At 34.6% G+C, this 12,060-nt stretch overlaps 1 long non-coding RNA gene across 4 annotated transcripts; it reads right to left on the reverse strand.

Annotated features, from left to right (window-relative positions):
• Window positions 1-794: 794 nt before the first annotated feature.
• On the reverse strand, window positions 795-8,015 carry LOC114280462 (uncharacterized). Of its 4 annotated transcripts, none has more exons than XR_014364507.1 (10): window positions 7,827-8,015; window positions 6,847-6,884; window positions 6,621-6,731; window positions 4,182-4,352; window positions 3,298-3,452; window positions 2,366-2,610; window positions 2,055-2,280; window positions 1,840-1,932; window positions 1,633-1,733; window positions 795-1,530 (listed from the first exon to the last, which is right to left on the reverse strand). It is a non-coding gene; the product is annotated as an uncharacterized LOC114280462 (long non-coding RNA). The 4 variants fall into 4 exon arrangements; XR_014364506.1 differs by having other exon boundaries at window positions 7,733-7,984; XR_014364509.1 differs by having other exon boundaries at window positions 6,621-6,702; window positions 7,827-7,982.
• Between the last annotated feature and the right edge of the window lie 4,045 nt (window positions 8,016-12,060).

The following is a 12,060-nucleotide window of genomic DNA, read 5'->3' on the forward strand; positions in this document are numbered from 1 at the left end:
AGATGCTAATTGCATCCCGTATGTCCCCACAGGTCCTATTTGACATGAGGAAGCTACCTGTGCCATCCCTACCGTGGTTCAGTGGCTGCTTTCAAGTTTTGGCCCTCGAAGGCCTTTTTTGGCTAAGTTTACGGCGTTTTTCACACCGACTCCCAACGTATACATGCTAATTACGTCCCGTCTATCTCGACAGGTCCTATTTGACACAATGAAGCTACCCGTGCCATCCATAGAAAGCTTCGAGGGCTGATTTGAATTTTCCACCCTCAAATGCCTTTTTTGGCTAAGTTTACGGTGTTTTTCACGCCAACTCCCAACGTATAAGTGCTAATTACAACGGTAATGTCCCCACAGGTCCTATTTGACGCAAGGAAGCTACCCATGCCATCTCTACAGTGGTTCGGGGGTTGCTTTCAATTTTCGGCTCTCGAAGGCCTTTTCTGACTTAGTTTACGGCGTTTTGGTAAGACAACAAATAACCCAGGAGATCTAATATTAACTGAACTAATGTATTTTTCCAATATGACAATAATGAAGCTCATAATATGTCCAATTCTCTAATGCACAATGAGGCTTTCATTAATTTATTTCACGTATTACCATCCCTTTTAGGCAACAAAAATTACAATTTTATAGTGTAATTAGTGAGATGTGTAGCTCAGCAAAATACTATTTGTAATTGTAAATTCATTTCAAGTTCACTTGGTTTATTCAATTACTCTTAAATCTGAAATGACATTCAATTAGATGGGCCTCCTAATATAGTAACTGCCCTCATAGTCATAGGCTCATCGTACCCTTAATATGGGAAACTTAATATTTCATTGAAATCATGTGGTTACCTTATGGAAATCAGATTACGGTCCGTTTGCTACAAAGTCTACTCACATTATGCCTCAAAACCTATTCGAAGCACATAACAAAAAAAAATTTGCATAGCAACTTTAGAAAACAATTCTATGCCAATATGATCCATGTATTTGTAAAACTTGCATTAGTTTATCAATAAAATTATGTTTACTGAATAGTAGGATGACCATCTGAACCCTCCAAAAGGGTTGTGAGCCGTGACACCACGTCGTTCAGATGATTGAGTTGTATTTGTTGTGCCTCCCGTGCTTTTTTTCCTTCTTCGACTTGTCTCATCAGCTCCTCTTTTTCCCTCATAATTTCCTCCCGATCTCTTTGGCGCTCTTCTTTCTCCTTGAGCAACTTCTCGTGATCTCTTTGCCGCACCTCTTTCTCCTTCAATAGCTCCTCATGATCTCTTTGCCGCTCCTCTTTCTCCTTTAGTAACTCCTCGTGATCTCTTTGACGCTCCTCACAAAGAACCTCTAGTTTTGCTCTCATTGACTCCATATGTTTATCACGTGCTCGTGCCGCACTAGAAGTTGTGGAAGAGGGTTGTGGGCCTATCCCACATCTACGCAAGTAATTTTTTTTTGCCCCGAGCACTTGCCTTGATAGTTCTTCGTGGGTTAATGGGAACCCCGCATCGGTGGCTACGACTTATAGATTCACCATATCATCCTGTCATGGCAAGAAAACAATAAAGTCAAGATAGCAGAAGGAATTGAAAACAACTTTACTAATTGATATGCAACAAAATTGGTTTCAACATTCAATACTCACATGTAGCTCACCATATTTGGGGTCAATCCAGTCTCTCGTCTTCTTCTACTTGTGTGATTTCTTATAAATTCAAGGAAATCTATATCTCCATCCTCATTTGCCTATTAGGTTTGAAAAAATTCCATTGATGAAGTAGTACATAGTAATATTCAAAATTAAGAAGAATCAATCATCCATTACATCACTAAACAAATAACTACTTCTCACCATAAGTGACATTGCTATAGGAAATGATTGCAATCCACTTGTATGATTATAGGGGAGCATACCCCTATTTGGTTTACCAGCTTTAGAGCGTTTCTAACAAGAAAAAAAAAAAAAACACAAAATTACAAAAAAAAAAAAAAAAGAATTAGTAAAGGTTTTTTACATATCAACACATAAATTAATTTCAAGAATGGGGGTTCTAATTAATTTGTTACCAAGTGAGATTCGTCTTCCAAGTAACATCAATCAGATATTTCCAGTCCTCCAAGCTCACTCCACTACACGGATGGCTATAGGAGTCATAACACCCTTTTCCTCAAGTTCGAGGAACTCTTGCTTTAGATTGTACCTCCAATCCTTGTATAGCAACTATGCCTTTCTACCGAGGATTTCTTGAGCTTGTTCATCATTGTCAAAATCATCGCCGATAACAAACTTGTCCTACAAACATAAGATTGGAATTAGTACATCAATTAATTTAAGCAATTACAATTAATTTATGGCAAGATGAATCTCCTATTAGCACCGTTTGGACGACCGCATCTTTGGTACTTTGATCGATTTTTCTCCATGACTTCACGCTCTGAAGAGGGCACAACCGTCTAATTTGCAATCCCAACTCATTCGTCGTTGGGGTGCCATTCCCTCCTATGATTGCATTCAACACCCGATTGACATACACATGTAATTTCTCTTCCTTTTTCCGAGCTATTTTTTTTTGTACTCCTTTGCCTAATGTAGGTCCTCGTACACGAGTTGACCTTTTTTGCCCTGGTACAAAAGGGGAAGCAAGACGCAAATTACAAACAAATTTAATGAAAGATGTGAGAGTATTGGTTGCTGCTTCATTAAAAAAAAAACTTTAGTCAAATTCATTCAAAAGCTTCAAATTTTCAACAAAAAAAAAAAAAAAAAAAACGAAAAATCACATCAGAGGTGTTACCAATGAAGAATGACAAGTCACGGTTCTCTAACCATTACATTAGTAAACAGCCAATACCCCAAGTTTTCTGGAATTTCCCCTCCCTGGAAATGAAGCAATGAACAAACAATATACTTCATATAGAAGCCTGTTTTTTGATGCCTTTGTAAACAAAAAAGCATTGTAATAGCAAAGACAATAAGTGACTATCAAACTATTACTATTAATTATAAGTGTACAGCCCTTGGTGTCTTTTAAGATTAGAACTCAACTAAAATCTAATTTTGTAACCATTATATGTGTTGCCTTTGTTTTACCAATCAGTATCTCCAACAAAATGTATTGAAAGGTTGGGCACTATAGGCAGAATGGATCTTATACGGTCAGCTCTGGACACTATTTAGCTGATGTTAATATTTTCTTTGTCTTGCTTTCTCTTTATGGGGTTTTCATTGCCTTAAAGACCTGACTTATGCACCCAAAAAAAAAAGAAGAAAATTAGGCCTTTTCTAAACAACTAAGTTCAATGCTCTTACCCACGCCACCTGGCTGCGTCTCCTCCACCATTGTTTGCGTATCATCTGGTGGCTGCGTCTTATCAGAGAACGTGGACATGCTTCAGAGGCTGAAAATACGTTGCCACTTGTTGCTCTCTTCCGCCGCCCCATCTTGATTGCAGGAACCATGGTACCTACAAAAAATAAAAATAAAAATAACAAACATACATGAGTAATAAACCTCACATACATCATTTACATACATTTATATAAATGACCTCACATACGTCATTTACATACATTTACATAAGCCTCACATACATAAACGTCCAAACATCGTTGAATGTTTAAATGTCATTATTTTTTTCAAAAACAATCACAGTTGGACTCTCGTATTTGTAGTTTCCAATAACATAAGATTGGTAGTATGTAGAGAATTATTTAGGGAAATGATCAGTAGACATTTTCCTTTTTGATTTCTTGTTCTTTTTCATTAATAGGGACTAAAAGAAATGGGGAAACCCAAGTACATGTGATTAAGAAGACCCTATAGAAATGTATCTATGTTATCCAACTTTTTTTTCTAAAAATCTGAACGTCAGATTTATAAGTATATAAAAAAAGACTATAAAATTATAAACCATTGCTTTAACATCCTCAAAACACATCTATATATCTCTTCCTCCAAATACACCAAAATAAACAAAGAGGAACAATTCCCCACACCTTTTCCTTTTTAAATTTCTACCATTATTACAAACAAAGAGGAACAATTCCCCACACCTTTTCCTTTTTAAATTTCTACCATTATTACAAAAGAGACTCGTACTTTTTATGATGTAGAATACCTACAATATTAGCCTTTTTCGGACATGCTGCAAGAGCATAATAACTTGGTATAAATAGTTAACTGTAGAAATTACCAGTCCTAGATATGAAATATAGAAGAAGTTCTCCAAGTGTAGTTCCAATACCGCACAAAATAGCATCCAACTGAACCTGTGGCTATATGTGACTAAGTTGAATACGTGAATTAGGAGATGCATACAATGGTGGTCCACATTCCGAGCTGTCCCTATCCAGCAAACCAGATCCTGCCAAAAAAAAGGGGTTATGAGAAGGGAGTGAAAAATACTTTGATTTAGCAAACAAAACTACAATCATTAATATATGCCCAGAAACATTACAGGTATAAAAATAGGAAGTTGTTTAATCTCCTTCGTAAAAGATTGATCTGATTAATGGTAGATGGAAGTTGTTTAGGACCTTGAGGGAACAATTATCACCTATGTTTTTTTTTCTCTCTTGGTTCATGTCCTGGACAGATTGATCTCTATGGCAGCAGTTGTTGGCAACATTAACGGTTTATAAATGGGCAAATATTGGTTTAAAAGTTACTTGTCTTTGCATTGCTAATGACACAGTTCTGTTCAAAGAGAAAATTGGTTTACTAATCTAAAGTTTATATGAATTTAAAAGGTTATCACTGAAATCATCAAGGCTAGTAAGTGCGTAACAAATGTTCTTGAATATAGGAGAATAACTTCCAAGATGCAGCCAGGTGAGTAAGCTCTACATCTTATGGTATGTACAAATATTAAATTTCACAACGAAAAACATAAAGAAACACAACCTACAATCTCAATCCATCTACAAAAAGGCACATAGGATGACACTATACCTACATATATCTGATTCAGAAGGGAAGAACTTGCTTTAGTATCTCAATTTCAATTGACAGATGAATTTGATTCACACTCCATGTTCTAAGAAATATTTAGCATCCGAAAAAAGGAAAAAAACAGTCTTTCTCTAAAGAAATGCGTGCTTTAGTCATTCATCTAGTTTAATGATGGTTCTGAAAATTAAAGAAGTATCAGATGAAGCAATCTTTGTGCTGATCCCCAGTTAGTGATTCAACAACCAAGATCCTCAAGTTGCACATATGATTTGAATGGAAATTTCTTGCATTTCAAAAGGAAAACACCATATCATCATACTTTGGCTGCTGCCAAGTCAACCAGGAGCTGCATCTCCATAATAAAGTCATGGAAAATACTCAATAAGTTGCAAAAGAGCAGGACTCTAGCAGAAAATATGAAATTCACTCGTTTTCTGTTCAACATTTGCTTAACCAGCTTTTAGCCAATGCTTTGAAAATCCTAGGTATTCGGGTAATTTTTGGACATTAAGAAATGAATCTGGAACCAGAGGTACTTTCCTGTAACCCTGGACAAATAATGTTCCAACAATCATTAACTAGAGTAAGGATTTCGTGAATTAAGGCCTTACCTCTTCCCTACTGCTAAAATTATCAACAATCAAAAAGGTCAAGCAACATAAAAAAATATGTACAGCACCATGACTACCAAAAAAATAAATGGTCAAGCATGAATACCAATAGATTAACAAACACCACATGACTAACAACCATCAGCTAGCACCTAAGCATAGCAGTCAAGCATCAAGCAGCCAAAGTGGAAAAAACCATCCTCTGTTGTTTCAATGGAGTTACAAAGGTTTGCACTAGAAAGATGTGAGAGTATTTAGGCTATTGATTAATCACACTTTCTAATCCTAATTTCTTATGTTTTGGCCACAGATTTCTCAACTGAGGTTGACTTTTAAAGAAAATATTTTCAATTATACAAAGCAACCACAGTGTAAACCTCAAGTTTTTCGTAGTGTGTTTGTTGATTGGTCATTAGCACGCCGTCATGGGGTATGTGTTCATTGTTGGGTCATCAGCAACGTCTTTCCATAATTTTAGTTCATGACATTATATTGTTAACCCATGCTGAGGGGAGAAGAAAAGGTTTTGTTAATTGATAATCCCAAAGCAAAATTCTGGTTGTTCAACTATAATTTGTTAAAGATGCATATCCTAATGTCCACGTGTATTGGGTGTACAATTATAACATATTTAAGAGCTCTTAGGGAGGAAAAAAAAAAGTATTAAAAAAGTCAATATTATAATTTTTTAAAACACATGATAGACTTAGAATATGAATAGCAAGAAAACATAAAATAGAGTATAGAAAAATATTGACACATGCCCAATTAAGAAGACAATATAATGAGAAAGACAGCCAAACAAAATTTGTTTACCACATCATAGTGGAAATTCCCCAAAATCAAACAAAATTGAATGCAAAATACAGGCTTAATTCACCACTACCAATATATTGTTACCCCACCAGAATGGATCTTTAAAAATTGGTTGAGGATTGTCATATTATATAAACAAATTACAAAACCAAGCACCCATTTCATTTAAATTTAAATCTAGCAAAAGATGGAAAATAATACTAGAAAAGAGCAATCAATATAATAAGAAAAAAAGTGAAAACAAGATAACATACAATATGATCAATTAACATTTTTCTCCATAAGCTTGGCATATGCTACATCCATCATAGTTCCACTTGGGAAGCTCTTCGAGATCTTTAAAAGGTACAAAAAGAATAAAAAGTCTGCGTAAGACCAACACCAACATATATTACAAATCATTGTGGCTAATCAAGAAGATAAACAATAACCACAAGAATAAAATGGAAACTAAATATTTAAATAAGGAAAAACTATTACCCTCTCTACTTCTGAGATCGATGCTAGATTCACCAATCCTTTTCAACAATTCAAAAAAAAAAAAAAAAAACTTGGGTGAATAAGACATAAAACAATTCAAAATTAACTATGTAATTTGAAAAATTCTATAAAAACTAAAGACAACCACCACTAACACTTAAAAGAGGGATAGAAAATCACCAAAGATGGTATATTGACAAGATTATCATTAATAGAGTTCCAAATTCAAAGAATGAGGGGAAAAAATTCCCAAATAAAATCAGTAAAAATTTGTTTCAAATGACGACAAATATTCTGAAAACTATAACACATGAAGATTAGGAATGTAGCTGTTATTGATGGTTGCTTGATACATACGCAATTAGAAGTTGTTCCTCAAACCCAAAAATGATGGCGTGTAGGTTTGGTAGAGAGTGAGAACTGATGAGAGAGGAAAATACAACTAAGAAAGAGAAAACTCACATCACTCATATGAAAACAAAAAAAGCCCTACATGGAAAAACCCTAAACCCGCAACAAAAGCAGGAACATTAACACCCAACAAGGTCAATATTGATTTAGAATCATTATCAGATATGTAGCTAGCATGGTTCTGGAGAATAAGTGCTCAAGTCACCTTCCAAAGTTTTATAAACTATAAGAACCTTCCATATTTTAATGAATTATAGAGAAGTTTCATTGAAACATAATTGTTAACCTCCCATTATTTTGAAAGCCTCAAACCATTTTTCACTCCCATACATCTAATACCAATCCAAAATCGAGAATCAGAAATCCCCAATCCGAAATTTCAACCAAACCCATTCACGAAATCAGAAAAATCCCTAACAAATTGTTTACGAAATCAACAGAAAATGAAAGAAAAAAAAACGTATACAAACCGTACAGAAATCATTAGACACGAGCATGGGAGAGACGGCGAGAAAGAGATACAGACAGACCCAGATCGACAGAGAGGGAGAGAGACGAGAGACAAATACTTGTAATCAGTGGTGGGGCCGATTTGCAGTGGTCATGGTGGCGACCGCTGGTGGCCAACGATGGTGATGATCGGCGGTGGTGAGCGATCGACGGTGAGGTGAGGTATGGACTGCTCTGTATGTTGGTGTGTGAGTGAAAACAAAACAAAAATGTGTGTGCGTAATATATATTGGGCACGAATATTAATTAGTTTCCTTCTAAAAAAATTTCGAAGCTTTAGTGACAAAATGGTTATTGGTCGCCGAAAGAATCCTATTTCGCTACTAATTTCAAATTTTTGTCGGCAATGGTTAATATACAATGACTAATTGAGCTTTGGTCGCCAAATATTCATCAAAATATGCCCATTTTTGGCGACAAAATTTTTTTTGTCGCAAAATGTTATTATACGACAACTAAATGAAATTTTGGTCTTGTAAAATGGTTGCAAACAGCGACTAAAATTAAGTTTAGTCACCAATAATACTGTATAGCGACTAAAATAATTTAGTAGCTAAAAAGATTAAACTAATGCCGACTACATCAGGTTTTTAGTCGCCCAATATGCTGTTTTTGGCGACTAAAATTGTTTTGGTCGCCAATTTTAGTCGCCAAATGTGTAGTTTGTTGAAGTGTAAGGTCTCAAAATAATTTATATGATAAAATGACCCCAACTTTGGAAGAAGTGATATAGAAACTTAACTTCGATTATGAATATTGTTAAAATGAAACTTTGAAATAAGATGAAAGATGACACAAAAATCTTAAGTCTGAAATTCAATGATATACTGATTCTAAAATGTTGTCAATTGCCATTTAAATTAATGAATCAAATGATATGTATGCATATTAAAAAATAGAAAAAAAAATTAGAATCAGCTTTGTCTCAGGCCCAGGGTCTTGGGCTAGGCCTAGTTGGGTCAGGCCACACAAGGACACAGGCAAGCTTTGGGTGGACTGCGAGCTAATGGGCCAATTTTACTGTCACGACCCTAGCCCGCCCCTAGAGGTTCAAGCCATGACTGGCCAATAATCCCAGATTACCTTCGGCTTTAATGTCAAATCAATCATAATATAGCAATGGGGCTTAGTAGAAATAAAAGCATAAAATAATAACGAGCCATTGAGCAGTTCATACATGTTGAAATCATAAGTAGTAAAAACCAACTTTAATTTCATAAAACTAATGTACAATAGTCCAAAGTTAGACTCCTCATCCTACATCATTCATACAAGTTGAAAAATTATCTAAAGAAACAAGAACAAAACAAGACAAAAGTTAGGTTGACAATGCTTGACTCCTCTCGAGTCCAAGCTCGCTTCTTTATGGAGGCACTTTCCAAAAGGCTTTAATAGGGTAGACGTCGAGGTGACTTTAAATGTGATGTTCCGCTTGCTTATCTACATATATATAAGGGAGAGAGGTGAAGTGGAGCCTAGTGAGTAATATCAATATAAAGGTTTATATGAATGAAGTCCAACAATTACAATCATATCTCCCATTTTCAAAACAATATAACAATGCCAATAAGGGATTCGATAAAATTCAATCATTTCAACCCCTTTTTTGAAATAATAATTAACAATCAATCAATTTACGTGGTACATCAAATAGAGTTCAATAAACAATGACATAAGCAAACTTATTATGCCATTAACATAGTTGACACAGAAAACATGCCATTTGATTGGACTAATCAACAGGAGTTAGCCTTCTAGGAATTGAAGACTAGATTGGTAACTGCACCTATCCTGACATTGCCTAACGGAACCGATTGGTTTCAGATTTATAGTGATGCCTCCTACAAAAGCTTGGGATGTGTGTTAATGTAGAACGGGAAGGTAATTACTTATGCCTCTTAAGTGCACACTTGGTCACTTGAGCCAACGACCAAATGTCTGTAAAAATACTGGATGCCTTCCATGTTTGCTCGAGCCATGGTTCCTTCGCTTAAGCGAACTGTGCGAATTTTGGGTTTTCCAGATTTGTGTTTGAAGTTCAAAACCAATGCTCTCATGTTCAAAACTTGTATGGTTGGTTTCAAATGCTTAGAAACACTTTATAAAACATGTACCTTTGGAAATTATGAAACCATGATCCCAAATTCTTTCCCAATTTTTCAAAACCAAGCTCAAAACATCACGTTCTTGACATGCATGTAACAAACTCAACTGTTTTCTTTCTAAAACATGTTTATATGAAATGTTTAGTGCAAAACCATGAAGAACTTCAAGAAATAACCCAAGTAAGACCCGTGCATGTATGAATTTTGAAGAAACTAAGTTCAAAAGTAAAGAATTATGCATACATGTACACAATTCACTTGCATTTACTAAACTCTTGTTGATTCTAGCTCATTTCTTTCAATTACATGCGAATGGTTCTACAAATTGGTGAATTCATCTTCCTACATGGTTTAACTTCATGAATTGTAGATTAGAATCATATTTAGAGCTTGAATTTAGCTGCAATTAAGCTTAATCTTTACAACCTCCATTGATTTCTCTTGAATTCTTCTTCTTCTCTCTCTATAGTGTTGAATTCTCTATCTAGCTCTCAAATTTTCAGCAGAAAGTTGATGTAAAATGAAATCTACGCATGTTTAACAAATATATATATGATGATTAAGGCCTCACCATAAATAGGCTAATCAAGTGGGCTTAAATCTAATCAATTATGATTATTTTATTCTAATTATTTTGATCCGAATCAAATTTTGATCAAACTAACCACATGATTTTAAAATTTTCAACTGGCCTATTGAATTAACCAAATTTGGTTTCTGAAGTTGTTTGGGCTTTTAATTTCGAATTCTAAATCGACAATTAAACATAAAATTCACATACAAACAGATAAGTTTCTAATAAACTCAAATTATTCAATTTACGCCCAATCAAATACTAAATAAAAATAATACAGAGGTTAGGGTCGTTACAGCCTTCCATCCTTAAGTAGCTTAGTCCTCCAAACTTAAGTTACCTTCATTTGGAAACGGATACAGGTACCGTTGTTGCATTTCTTATTCTTTTTTTCGTGTAGCCTCTTTCTTGTATTGTTCCTTCCATTATACTTTCACCATTAGGATATATTTGTTCCTTAGTTGCTTCACTTTCTGGTCAAGGATCTGTACTGGCCATTTCTCGTATATCTTTATGTGCACAGAAGGTTAGTGAAAAACAATATTCTGGTTTAGGTCTTTAAGGGTGTAACAAATGGTTATTAGTTTGAGTTATAGTTAGGTAGGAAAAACTTATAGGTTTGGGTGTTGTTCCAGGCTATAAATGCCCAATTGATGAATAGTAAAAGAGAACAACCCTGGGCTAGGTTGACATATTTTTGTATTCTTGTGAGCTGGTGTTGGTTTCTCACCAACACTATGCTTGGTTTCCTTTCTTATCCTTTTTTCTTTCTCTTCCTTGTTGATGTAATTTCATATGTAATATATGTCTTTTCATCAATAAATGATTTTCTTTGCTGATAATATATATCGATATATATATATTTTTTGTTGTTCTTGAATCTTTGAAGGAAAACTCTCATGTTCGTAAAATAGGGCTTTAAAGGCATGTATAGGAGGTTAATAGTGTCAGGTTATGGGCTTTTAATAGCTAACATAAAGCAAAAAGTTGAAGATTTTGTTAGAGCTCTAACTGGATTCAACTTTTTGCTTTGTGTTTGACGAGCTCACTTGTTGGAGAAGATTTTGTTTTGATTAGTATATTATACAAAAGTGCCAAAAGGGATTCGAACTTTGGAGAAGCTTTTTCAATCAAATTCACTTTTAAATTTGAAAATTACCACAATACCCTTGACCTCTAAAACATAGCAATACAAATAAATATATAAAACTGAACTGGATGGAGAGCAGCTTAAAGAATGTATAATTTCTTGTTTGGAAATAGGCTATTTTATAAACTTTTTAGCTTTTTACGAAAAGATGTACAGAAAAATAGAGAGAGTAATATGATAGAGTATAGTGATTTTGTGACTTTTTGGCTAAAATAACTACTTCTCAAACGAGGCCTAAATTAGGATTTGATTAAATCTGAAATAGACTATTGAATGAAGTTATGATGTTGCCTAATTTGCGTTTGCTTTATCTTGGGGGGTTATTTTGGGCTGCATAAAAACATGTGAACTTGTATTTATCAAAGAAAGGGAAAAAAAGAAAAAAAAGAAAAAAAGAAAAAGGTGGAGTTGTGAACTCATACGAAGTCAAAACCCAAGTTCATGTAGCTATGGTGTCTTCATTG

This window comes from Camellia sinensis, chromosome 3 (genome assembly GCF_055761805.1).
Source record: "Camellia sinensis isolate YWXY chromosome 3, ASM5576180v1, whole genome shotgun sequence".
In the NCBI taxonomy this organism is placed as follows: Eukaryota; Viridiplantae; Streptophyta; class Magnoliopsida; order Ericales; family Theaceae; genus Camellia; species Camellia sinensis.